Raw genomic sequence first — 10,574 nt, 5'->3', positions numbered from 1 at the left:
GGGTGTAAAAATAAATTTAAAAAAAATAATTCTTCAAAGCATAAAAATTTGCTCCTTAATAATTAGTAGATGTGAAAAACATTACCTTTGATATTTACCTGATGACTTTATATCCATTCTCAGATGCCAAGGAGCTGAGAAATCCAAGTGTGACTAGTAATAATCAGATATATAGAGTTTAGAAATGCTTGTGCAAATATGTTAGTGTCAATTGAATTGAAAATGAATTTTTCTGTATGAAACTGCATTTTAATAATGAAATGGAGATCTTTTTTAGAGATTTTTAAAACCGCATTTAATTTTGTCTTAAAGGATTTATACTGAGTACAATATTGTATAACTGTATTAATTCAACTGTAAACCTAAAAATTTGCAGTCTATCTTGAAACAGATTTATCTTAGCTCTGGAGACTGTTATTGAATATGTCAGTGCTGTTGTCATGAAATGCTTCTTCTAATTATACGGTTATTAAATAAATAATTAAAAAATACAGAATTAAATTTAAAGCAGTAAAGGCCCGATTCACTAACACCCCCCCCCGCCCCGCCCCATTAAGCAAAGGAAAAACTTTATTGAGACCCTTGGATCTAGTTCTCTTTCTCCTGAACAGTCTTCGTTCCTCTTAGCCAGAGTCAGGCGAGCAGCAATGAGACCCATTTTGCGCCCAGCAATGGCATCCCTGCTAATAGTGGAGAGTTTGCCAATGTGCTGGTGGTTACCACCTCCGAAAGGATTCATGGCCACACCCTGTACACGTGGCCAGCAGTTCCTCTTTGCCTTGTACTTGTGGTAGGCTCGACTAGCCTTTAAGATAGGCTTGTCAATTCCGCCCCCACCAGCCACCACACCAACAATAGCTCTGTTGGCAGAGGAAATAACCTTTTTGGAGCCTGACCGCAGCTTCACTCGGGCCTTCTTGGTTTTCGGGTTGTTGGAGATAACTGTGGCATAGTTCCCTGAGACTCTGGTCAGCTTGCCCCTGTCCCCAGGCTTCTCCTCCAGACAGCACACAATAGTACCTTCAGGCATGGTGCCGATACTAAGCTGGGCCTTCTTGCCGCTGTACACGAACTGCCTCCAGTGGACGCCCTCTGCCGTGACAAACAGCTCTATCAGTTTCATAAATCAGTAGAGATCCTTTGTGAGGGAGCGCCGTGGCTTGAACGATGTCTTTCACGATGCCTTTGATGTAGCCATGAGGCTCTGCGAAGTCCGCAGCATGCAGGCGCGGGCTGTCCTTACAGTGTTTCACCTGCAAGCAGAACACAGAGCTGCCTTTCCTCTGCCCTCGGATCCTGTGGCCCACGGCTACGGCTCTGCTGCCAAGCACCTCCGAAAGAGCTAACGTCTTTCTCTTAAGAAAGACGAGGTGGATATTCTTCCTTGCATGTCTTAATGCATGTGACCTCACATCTATAACTGTATGTATGAGAACTTTTTTTCTGGCCTTATCCTGGCTGGGCAGATGTCGACTTCATCTGTTTTGAAATAATTTCTTTCTTCAGTCACACACAAATCTATGAAGAAATCCAAAAGAATACTTGTGCAAATAGAGAAGTTCATGCAAACTGGTATGGAATAGTCTATCAGGAGGTATAACAAGTTTTTGAAGTCAATGAAGAGGAGGATGAAGAAATAATCACTAGAACTCAAATAAATTGAGCTGATGCAAGTCAGAAATTTGAGAACACATCATGGTAGTTCGAAATATGAAGACCCGGAAGGTCTGGGTTTGGGACATGTGTGAATTTTTGCAGGAAACTTCTGAACTAATTTCATAATGGCTTCTGTGATATTCCTTCTGGATATCCTTTGTGATGTTTGCAGATAGACACTGTTTCTCTTCGTAAGATCCTAGTAAGTGGGCCACATATGGATGCTTACCTAGTTGACCATCACAGCATTTCATTATCATTTTTCAATCCTAGGAGCTCTGTAAAAGCCATTGTCTTTCAAAATGTCAGGAGACTCAGTGGGGGCATGACTGAACCAAGCATGACTAAAGACAAACATTTGCTGCTGAAATTAAAAGACAGATATTACAGACCACTTTCTCCTTTATTCACCTTCAGCATCATGCTTCCTGTTTCCAAGGAACACAAGCACATCACTCCTAGGACCTTGCACTATTTTCTAAGGTCAGGGTGGGAGGAACGCACCTGTATACTGGAGAAGAGAGTCATGGGAATACAATTAAAATGCGAACCACAGGGAGCTTATCTTTATTTTCTTTTGTTTTATAGTATCATAAGTTATCAATGGGAACCCTCAAGACATTAATTTGAGAAAGAATAAATATAACAAAAAATCAAGTGTTGGATATGAATTAAAAGCTGTTTTGTGAATTACAAAACCTCTCTCTTTCTCTCTCTCTCTCTCTCTCTCTCTCTCTCTCTCTCTCTCCCTCGCTCATAGATTTTTTTTTTTAAAGATCCCAAATCTGGGGTTTGGCTTTTGTGTCTCCCAATTCCCACACCATTTATTATCACTTTTCTTTTTTGAGGTGTTAGGGTAATGCTATGCAGAATGGTGATAATGCAGATGCCTTCTAAGCCTCTGGAGGCTGAACAGACTGTGGAGTGATTTAGGGGCTACCAGACAATGCTTCATTACTCAGGAAACTGACCCTTCTCTGATCTGCTGTAAATGAGATCTGAAAACTTTCTCCATCCTATTATCTTGTCAATTCCTAGCATCAGTTTCTAACAAGAGAGTTGAAATGCAATATAGCTTTGGCTAGAAGAAAAGTACTTAGAATTTAGTGGACTGTAACTCAGCTGAAAATCCAAATGGGTAATATTTAGCTTGTAATATGATTTTCTTTATGCAGACCGCAATGTTTACATCCTGCAATGAAGCCCATGTTTCTTTGTATCAGTGATTCTCAAATGGAAAATATGGGAGAATGGTAAGTGGACCTAAAAAGGCTCTGCACACACACCTGTGAACTAACCCTTTCCAGAAGAAAAGTTGAATGTTTTCCCCATGAAAATTACCCTTATTTTATCACTTGCATCCATGCATCCATGGATGTACCACATATCTTCAATGTTTGTGTTAAAAAAAACTCTGGCTTCTCCTAGTCACAAAACTTATTCATACATTCAAAGGGGCTTTTCTTTCATTTTTTTCCCTTGGGGCAAGTGGAAATGGGTTGATCGGATAACTCTGTTTATCCTGATGTAACAGCAGGAGCCAGAAAAATGGAAAGGAACCAGGGAGGGAAAAGAAGGGAAAGAACCCAAGAGAGAGGTGGATAGTAGGAAACAGATGTTACCAAGGGGGAAATGGGAAAAACTGGGATATTCATTGGGCAGGGAGAAAGGAGGACATACAAGGAACCATGGGGGTAAAGAGGAAGACAGCTCAAGAGAGGAGGGATAACTGGAGACAGGTATTATCAAGATGAACTGGGGAAAATGAGGTACTCTAACTTTGGAGGGAGGAGGGAAATTAGACAGCAGAGAGAGAGACAGAGACAGGGAGAGAGAGACCAAGACAGGGAGAGAGAGATAGGAAGAGGAGAGATAAAGCTTAGGTTTTGTGAAAAAACAGGGAAATGTAGCAACTCAAAAATCTGCTGAAATCAACCTTTACTGGTATAGCAGCTCTGATCTCATCAGACTGCCAGAGAGTGCTGAGTCCTGGCCTCCCTCTGGCCTCCCTGTGGCATAGGGGCTGAGAACCCAAGGGACTGCCTGAGAGTTCCTGGATCCTGCCTCCACATGTTGGTGAGCACCTCCTAATTGTGCCATACCCATCACCCTACCTGGGATTTTGTGAGGCCCCTCCCAAGGCCCCAGGGCAGATGTGGCTTTGGTAGGCTAAGGCTGAGATCCTAGGAGACAGCCTAAGAGGGTGAGTTCTGACCTCCATCAGAGTAGCAGCTCTGATCTCAACAGACCACCAGAGAGTGCTGAGTTCTGGTCTCCTTCTGGCCTTTCTCTGGCATAGGGGCAGAGAATGCAGGGAACTGCCTGAGAGCACCTGGATCCTGCCTCCACATGGTGAAGGAAACCTGAGTATACCTAACTGGAACCTGAATTGGGCTTCTGTGGGTACTCCTGAATAGCTGACCAAAAGCCATCCAAATTAAACCTGAGAGAACCTGAACTGTGTACCAACCAGCTTTATATAACCAATAAAGAAAGGATCTAGTACCCTGATAATACAATCAAGCATACTTCAACTTAATTCTCATATCAGAATCATAAACAACAAAAGAAATTCACATGCCAAAACCACAATGAAAGAAAAATAAAATTGAAAGCCAAAACACTATGTCCCCACCAAACTCCACCAATACTGCAGAAGACTTCTACAAGGAGAACCCCCTAGAGATACCCTCCTAGACATTTAAAGAACACACAAACAAACAAATCAAAGAACTAAAAGAAGATAGGGAAAAACTTCTGAATGAATTCACAAAAGAGATGAAAGGCAGAAATGAAGAAGGAAGTTGAAAACTCAGTAAGCCAACTTGAAGCAACAGGGGAAAGCCTCACTGCTAGAATGAATGAAATGGAAAGCAGAATATCAACACTGGAGGATAAAGCTGAAGAATTGGACCACTCAAGCAAAGATTATGGAAAATAAAAAAACCCCACAGGAATAGAATATGCAAGAAATGTGGGACACCATGAAAAGGATAAATCTACAGATCATAGGAATAGAGGAAGGAGAAGAATTTAAGGTTAATGGTATTGACCAGATCTTAAACAGGATTGTGGAAGAGAATTTCCCAAAATTAAGGAAAGATATCCCCATACAAATACAGGAAGCACATACAACACCAATTAAACAGGATCAGAAAAGAAATTCCTCACTATATATCATAGTAAAAACACTAAATGTATAGAAGAGAGAATACTGAAAGCAGCAAAAGAAAAACAAGTCACATACAAAGTATAGCCTATCAGAATTACAGCTGAATTACCAGTGCAAACTATGAAAGCCAGAAGAGCCTGGAACAAGGTATTTGCAGTTCTACATGACAATAGATAACAGCTCAGAATACATTACCCAGCAAAAATGTCTATTATAGTTGAGGGGGAAAGAAAAATCTTCCATGACATGAAAAGCCTGAAAGAACACATGTCCACCAAACCAGTCCTTCAAAGAATACTTGAAGCAATACAGAGAGCAGAGAGAGAAAGAACTATAACAGGGGCAAAGAAAGAAAATAAATAAAGGTATAATCAAGGAAACACAGAATTAGACAGAGAACACAAACAGCAATCAAGATGATGGCACTCAATACACATCTTTCAATTATAACCTTAAATATCAATGGACTGAACTCCCCAGTCAAAAGACACAGGCTAAGTGAATGGATTAAGAAACAAAATCCATCTGTTTTCTGTCTGCAAGAAACCCATCTCACCTTCAAGGACAGGCACTACCTTAAGGTAAAAGGATGGAAAAGAATATTCCAAGCAAATGGCACTAAGAAACAAGTAGGGGTTCCAATTCTAATATCTGACAAAATAGACATCAAAGTAAAATTAATCAGAAGAGATAATGAGGGTCACTTCATTCTGATCAAAGGAATGGTTAACCAAGAAGATATTACAATCCTTAACATATATGCCACAAACTCTGGTGCACCCAAATTCATAAAAACAACACTATAGGACATCAAGACCCCAATTAACTCCAACTCAGTAATAGTAGAGGACTTCAGTACCCCACTATCATCATGAGACAGGTCAACTGGACAAAGAATAAACAGAGATGTGTATGAATTAAATGATACCATACATCAAATGGACCTAACAGACATCTCTCAAATATTTCACCCAGCATCAAAGAACACACCTTCTACTCAGCACCCCATGCAACCTTTTCAAAAATTGACCACATAATGGGCCACAAAACAAACCTCAACAAACACAAAATTACCACAATGTAATAAAGCTCAAAATCAACACTTGACAAAGCCCTAGTCACTACATGAACTCCTGGCGATTGAACAACACACTCCTAAGCAATGAGTGGATCAAAGGAGAAATTAAGAAGGAAATAAAAGAATTCCTGGAATTCAATGAAAAGGGCAATACAACACAATATAACCTCTGGGACACTTTAAAAGCAGGCCTAAGGGGGAAGTTTATAGCTCTAAGTGCCTACATTAAAAAATTAGAAAGAGCCCAAAGAAATGACCTAACCCTGGAAAGGCAAAGACAAATGAAACCCAAACCCAGCAGAAGAAATAACAAAAATCAGAGCAGAAATCAATGAAATAGAAACAAAGAAAACAATACAAAGAAACAATGAATCTAAGAGCTGGTTCTTTGAAAAGCTAAACAAGATAGACAGACCCTTAGCCCAATTAACCAAAAGAAAGAAAGGAAGGAGGAAATCCAAATCAACAAAATCAGAGATGAAAGAAGAAATATCACAACAGACACCCCAAAGACCCAGACCAGGGAATATTTTAAAAACCTATATGCTACTAAATTTGAAAATCTAAAAGAAATGAATGGATATCTAAAATCATAGGAACCACCAAAGTTAAACCAAGAAGAGATAAACAGTTTAAACAGACACATAATATATGAAATTGAAACAGTAGTACAAAGCCTCCCAACTGAAAAAAGCCCAGGCCCAGATAGATTTGCAGCAGAATTCTACCAGACATTTAAAGAAAATCTCCAAACAATACTACTTAAATTATTCAAAATGATAGAAACAGAGGGAGAACTCCAAAATTCCTTCTATGAAGCCAGCATCACTCTAATACCCAAACCTGGTAAAGACTCAACCAAAAAAGAAAACTATAGACTCATATCCCTAATGAATATAGATGCAAAAATTCTCAACAAAATACTTGCAAACTGCATACTGGCACACATTACAAAGATCTTTCACCATGATCAAGTAGGCTTTATGCCAAAGATGCAGGGATGGTTCAATATACACAAGTCAATAAACAACATTAATCATATGAATGGACTCAAAGACAAAGCACATCGTCATCTCAATAGATGCAGAAAAGGCTTTTGACAAAATTCAGCAGGCATTTATATTCACCGTATGAAGGGAATTGGACTGGAGGGAACATACCTCAACATAGTTAAAGCTACATACAACAAACCCACAGCCAACATCATTCTAAAAGGAGGAAAACTGGAAGCATTCCCGTTAAAATCAGGAACCAGACAAGGATGTCCAGTATCTGCACTCCTTTTCAATATAGTGCTTGAAACTCTGGCTAAAGCAATAAGACAGGAGAAGGAGGCTAAGGGAGCACTAATTGGAAAAGAAGAGGTCAAACTATAACTTTTTGCAGATAATATGATATTATACCTAAGAGATCCCAAAAGTTCCACCAGAAAACTCCTAGAATTGATGAACACTTTCAGTAGAGTGGCAGGTTATAAAATCAATGTACAAAAATCAGTAACTTTTCTACATACCAATAACAAGCAATTGGAGAAAGAATATAGGGAAATGATCCCTTTCACAATTGCTGCAAAAAAAATCTTGGAATAAATCTGATCAAAGATCTCTATAATGAAAATTTTAAATTGTTAAAGAAAGAGATTGGGGAAGACATCAGGAGATGGAAGGACCTCCCAGGCTCATGAATTGGAAGAATTAATATTGTGAAAATGACCATCCTACCAAAAACAATATATAGATCCAACACAATTCTAATAAAAATCCCCAGGATGAACTTCACAGAATTAGAAAAAAACCATCCTTAAATTCATATGGAAGCACAAAAGACCCGGGATAGCCAAAGCAACCCTCAGCACAAAGAGCAATGCTGGGGGGATTACCATACAGATCTCAAAGTATACTACATAGCTATAGTCATAAAAACCACATGGTACTGGCACAAAAATAGACACATAGATCAATGGAACATCACTGAAGACCCAAACCCGAGTACACACAGTTTCAGTCACCTGGTATTTGAAAAAGGTGCTAAGAACACACAATGGAGGAAAGACAGCATCTTCAACAAATGGTGCTGGCAAAACTGGATCTCCACCTGTAGAAGAATGAAATTAGATCTTTATCTTTCACCTTGCCCAAAAGTCAACTCCAAATGGATCAAAGGCCTCAATGTGAAGCTGAAAACCCTGAAACTATTAGAAGAAAATATTGGCAGTAACTTCCAAGATTTAGGTGTAGAAAAGGATTTTCTAAATCAGACAGAAGTTGCTCAGGAATTAAGGTCCGCGATCAACAAATGGGACCCGATTAAACTAAAAAGTTTCTATACAGCAAAAGAAACAATCAAAAAAGTGAAGAGAAAACCCACAGAATGGTAAAAAATCTTCACCTTTGACACATCTGACAGAGTTTGAACCTCCAGAATATATAAAGAACTCAAAAAACAAAGAAGTGAGAAAGAAAATGACCCAATTAAATGATGGGCTAAAGATCTAAACAGAGAGTTCTCAGAGGAAGAAATAAAGATGGCTAAGAAACATCTCAAAAAGTGTTCAACATTGTTAGTAATTAGGGAAATGCAAATTAAAACCACACTAAAGTATCTCCTTACTCCAATCAGACTGGCTAGGGTTGAGAGAACAAATGATACCAACGCTGGCAAGGATGTGGAGAAAGGGGAACGCTCAATCACTGCTGGCGGGATTGCAAACTTGTGCAAGCCCTATGGAAAACGATGTGGAGAATAGCTGGCTGTGGTGGCGCGCACCTTTAGTCCCAGTACTCGGGAGGCAGAGGCAGGCGGATCTCTGTGAGCTCAAGACCAGCCTGGTCTACATAGTGAGTTTAGGTCAGCTGAGACTACAGGGAGATCCTGTCTCAAAAAGACAAAAAACAAACAAACAAAAAAACCCCCAACAACCCCCCCCAAACAAACAACTAAAAATGAACATACCATATGACCTGGTTATACTACTCCTTGGCATATACCCAAAGGACTCATCCTATTGTAGAATCACTTGTACAACCATGTTTTTTGCTGCTCTTTTCACAATGGCTAAGAGACAGAAGCAACCTAAGTGTCCCTCAACTGATGAATGGTTAACAAAAATGTGGTATATTTATACAATGGCATTAAATTCAGCACTAAAGAAAGATTGAAATAATGAAATATGTAGGTATATGGATGGATATAGAAACTGTTATAGAAGAGACTCAGAAAAACAAACGACATGTTCTCCCTCATATGTGGATCCTAGCACCAAATCCTTTTAAATTCCAGGTCCTTTTAATAAGGTGATGCTATATAGTGTCCCTACTGCATGAAATAACAACCATCATCATGACTTCAGCTGAGCCTGATCGCTATACATCATCACAATTGGGCTTGTTTACATTTGTGGTCATTCATTAAAGGAGGGCAAAGCAGAGTTATTGGACCCTCACTGGATTATCTAGCCACTCTTCCCAGCCAACTGTATGTAATTTGGCCCTGATCACACATTGCCTCCTGGATTTGGAGAGGGCTAAATTATACAATCTGAGGAAGGAAGAGAAAGCATGACCCATGCTGGGTAAAGACTTTCCAGTGTGTATACCCTCAGTTCATACATACAGCTCAGCAACCCCTCAGTTATCTTGGTAAGTAAGCTCAATAAATTAATTGGTTCCCAAGTAAAAGTTTAATCAAACATTGGCTTGACACTAGAACCTTAAAAGGTAATAAGCATTGCTTAGGATCCTCAGGAAAAGAATTCTCACAACAGATGGAAAATTTATTTGTTAATGATATTATGTCTCATAATCATTAAAAAAAAGAAAATTAGAATGTAAAAGATGTTAAAAGGATAAGGGAAATGGAGATATTTTCCAAAATAGGAAAAATGAGAAAGCCTAAGCAAGTGATGAAGGTCTTTGTAGGTTTGTTATGATATATAAAGGATGAGACAAAAATAATATACACTTAATCTTAAATTTTCTGTGGTCGTAGTTTAGTCAACTAGTTTAAGTAACAAAATATTTATCTAGTCAAGCTTTGACTGAGAATATTTGGTTTTTTACTCAAGCCTTATCTATATAGCACATGATAATTAAAAGTACCAGACTGGTGGAACTAACCTTATTGGATGTTTAACAGCTATGGTTTGAGGCCTATACTAATGTGGTCAGAGGGACTTAAAGGACAGTTTTTACCCCTTGCCTTCCAAGGTTGACTAAGTTCCAGGGGACTATGGAACATCTCTCAAAATGTCCCGTAAATGTGGTGAGTCACCTATCCTCTTGTTCAGGGAGGCCATGGAGAACCCATCAGATGGACTTGAACCAGTGTCCAGTCTACAAAGAGGAGGAACAACCCAGAGGAAACATCTCTTTCATGCTTCCAAGTGAGGCCAGACATGTTCGAGCAGGTCCTTTGATTTATTTTCACATAGATGGAACTGGTAAAAGACAGGAACCATGAACTCCTCCCAAGCCCATGTGACCCCTGAGGAACAGATCCTCAAATGACCTTAAGTGTAAAAATAAATTGATATATTTGGACCAACTGTATGATCTTAAACATTCAAAAGGAAAGGATAACCAAAGAGTAGATTCATCAATATATTTCTTTAAGAGCTCAAGGGATTATACTTCCTAGACATTAGGCTTAAGTCTATATAAAAAGTTAGGC

The 10,574-nt window shown here is 39.1% G+C and overlaps 1 pseudogene; it reads right to left on the bottom strand.

The window, feature by feature from the left end:
• Positions 1-588: 588 nt before the first annotated feature.
• LOC103751931 lies at positions 589-1,355 on the bottom strand (annotated as a pseudogene).
• Positions 1,356-10,574: the final 9,219 nt, after the last annotated feature.

The sequence above is a fragment of the Nannospalax galili genome, unplaced genomic scaffold (genome assembly GCF_000622305.1).
Source record: "Nannospalax galili isolate Female #2095 unplaced genomic scaffold, S.galili_v1.0 scaffold168, whole genome shotgun sequence".
Classification (NCBI taxonomy): Eukaryota; Metazoa; Chordata; class Mammalia; order Rodentia; family Spalacidae; genus Nannospalax; species Nannospalax galili.
This window is presented reverse-complemented; position numbering and strand designations above follow the sequence as displayed.